Below are 3,480 nucleotides of genomic sequence, written 5' to 3'. Positions count from 1 at the left end.
TGGAAAGCAAAATTGGTTGTGCCAAAACTCAATGTAGAAGATTACTCAATGGTTTATGTGGTACACAGCAGTATACTATATAGTCAAATGACGCCGATCCATAATGAAGATTTATAACGACTTGCTGTAATGCTGTACGATACTACACCCAGTTCAATAATATCCAATCCAGAAAAACCAACTGATAAATCATCAAGTATTTTCTTCAGCTCGTTATAAAGCCATGTATCTGGTACAATCATTTTTTTTTTTTTTGTTCAACTTCATTTTATTTATCCTCATTTACTCTGATTAATAAATTCATGGGCCGAGCCATCGGATCCAGGAAGACAATAAGAAGAAAAAGATTAATAAGAGAAATAAAAATTGAATGTGGCGTGGGTTGAATGGCGCATTGGCGTAAAATGTTCGTAAATGCAAAGAAATTTTTTGTTATATAACCTCGTGGGTTGGATTGAGTATTGATGTAAAAGTAAATGAAAAAAAAGATATCAATAAAATAGAAAGATGATTTTATTTAAAATTAAAATGACATATATTTATTTTGAAATAAAAATCAATAAATATTTTATATTATTTAATTTTTAGTCCACATTATTACTAGATAATCCTAACATAATTGATAGACTTATGCTTCTGTGTATTTTTAAAAATCAGCAGAGTATTAAACGATTGGGCTTTACTGATAGGATGATAATGCGATAATCACGTGCATAGAATAATAATTACATTGGATAATTAAACTAGGTACACACTATGCTACAGTCTCCACTTTGAGATAATATATTCGTTGCTTACCTTTAAGCTAAACATTTCTCCTCAGTGATCCATTTATAGGAAACGACTATTTCATCACACCTGTATTACCAGTTCCATATGAAGTCAATCAATACACAAGTTTCATGTTGTAGAATATATATTTATTTCAGTTGCCAGTAATTTCAATAATTATCTGCATGTACTGTTAAAAATGAAATTAATGTGCTATATAATTAATTTAGATGAACTTTAGAATTTTATTTTAAATGTAAATGAAATTTTTTTCAATGTTAAAAAAACAAGTTGTAAAATAAAATCCTGAGACAAATATTTTTGCGGAAATCCTGAAAGGTTTTGTGGTATCAATATTTTCTATAAATATCCAGGAATACAGTGGATGAAATGTATTATTTGTACCATGTATACAAGATAATATATCGAGTTTCGAATTTTGTAGAAATAAAGTTAAAAAATAATTTAAAATACCTGGTTAGGATATACATTAGATATTAAATTTCAATGCATTAATGATCAACTCAAGTTTCTCAATAATTTACTCATTTTGAATTCAACTACAATTGAAAGAGAAAAAATGTAAACAGAAATTGAGGATGAAAAATTTAAAATTTAGATTCTCTTCCACTAAGAAGGAAAACAAGAAAAGCTGTTTTAAATTCCAAGAACAAAAAAAACTCTGATAATTCTCAAAATGATGATAATATTTTATTCTTCTTTTTGGCAAATGTTTTCGAGTAAAAATATTCCTGTAGTCAGGCAGGATAACTCAGTTTCTCTCGACAATACATTCTTCAAGGCTTTCGGTTTCATTCTCAAAGTGTCAATCTCTTTTTCACTTCATCTCTTCCAGGTCTCCTTCTGAGGATGATAAAGTTTATTGTGGGAACGACGTCGAATCGTCGATTTGACATCTTGAAATTCAAGAAAGCTTTTAAACTAACGAAAAAAAATTTTTTTTTTCTTTCTTAGTGCGGTCGTATCACCCATTTGACTTCCGATCAGAAAACTTTTCAAACGATTACTGCTAAAAACGAGTATTAAATATAGAAGGAGATTGATAATGCAATAAATAAATCGACAATCAATTTCTTGTCATCTTTTAGAGCTGCTTTGAAAAATTAATTTCGGAAGATTTTTATAGTATTCTTGAAAGCTTATGAAACATCTGATAACTTAAGTTATGTAAGAAGGCAATATTTATGTTCATTTGACATCAAGTCAAAGTATTATTTTTCAAAAAATTTTTTTTCATTGATGCAGCATAACTTAGTTATCTACGAATAACTCAGGATCTATTAAGCCTATATAGAAAATGAGGATATCAATGAATTCGTGAAGATGAGATCTTTTTATTGCACTAGTTGAAATTATAATATAAATAATGAGTAATGCTCAAATTAAAGTAAGTTCCGGTTTTACCCCATTTTAGGAGTGAAATAATTAATTTTTTATATGTTTGACCCGATTCCGCATATCTACACATCAAGACGAAGAGAATGAGTGGTCGATCATCAAAATCGGACAACTTTGATTTTTCGACCCAAAAAAATGGCAAGTGGTACCCCTTTCCATTTTTTTAGGCCAAAAAATAAAAGTACTCCGATTTTCAAGTTTGACCACTCATTCTCTTCGTCTTGATGCGTAGAAATGCGGAATCGGAGCACCGGTCAAGAAAATTCACTTTAACACGGTCAAAAAGGGGTAAAACTGGATACACATTGAACATCATCATCCCTTTGACTTTAAACCTCTATAACTCGTGAACTGACGGTCCAATAACCATTTTTAGGGACGTTTTGGAAAGATTGAAATCTGAGCTGAACATGCATATCCATGAAAAGTGTATAAAAAATTTCCTTCACCCTTAAAAACGCTAAAATATAAAAAAAAATCACATTTTTGGAGGAGTTTGCCAACTATTTTGGCCATTTTGAGGGTGAAATAATTATTTTAAACGCTTTTCATCGATATGTATCTTTAGCTTACATTCTGAAGTTTCCAAATAGCTCTTAAAAATCATCATTCAATAACTTGTATAAGAGTTATAGAGGTACAAAGTCTAAAGAAGTTGATTTTTTGACCTTTACTTCGACTTTGTACCTCTATATTTCGTGAAGAAATCATCTTATGATGATTTTCAAGAGCTATTCGGAAACTTCAGAAACTCAGCTAAAGATACATATCGATGAAAAGCGTTTAAAATAATTATTTCACCCTCAAAATGGCCAAAATAGTTGGCAAACTCCTCCAAAAATGTGATTTTTTTTTATATTTTAGCGTTTTTAAGGGTGAAGGAAATTTTTTATACACTTTTCATGGATATGCATGTTTAGCTCAGATTTCAATCTTTCCAAAACGTCCCTAAAAATGGTTATTGGACCGTCAGTTCACGAGTTATAGAGGTTTAAAGTCAAAGGGATGATGATGTTCAATGTGTATCCAGTTTTACCCCTTTTTGACCGTGTTAAAGTGAATTTTCTTGACCGGTGCTCCGATTCCGCATTTCTACACATCAAGACGAAGAGAATGAGTGGTCGAACTTGAAAATCGGAGTACTTTTATTTTTTGGCCAAAAAAAATGGAAAGGGGTACCACTTGCCATTTTTTTGGGTCGAAAAATCAAAGTTGTCCGATTTTAATGATCGACCACTCATTCTCTTCGTTTTGATGCGTAGAAATGCGGAATCAGGTCAAACATATGAA

The sequence above is a fragment of the Chelonus insularis genome, unplaced genomic scaffold, assembly GCF_013357705.1.
Source record: "Chelonus insularis isolate UGA/USDA-ARS -01 unplaced genomic scaffold, ASM1335770v1 contig_93_pilon, whole genome shotgun sequence".
Classification (NCBI taxonomy): Eukaryota; Metazoa; Arthropoda; class Insecta; order Hymenoptera; family Braconidae; genus Chelonus; species Chelonus insularis.
Note: the sequence above shows the minus strand (reverse complement) of the source record.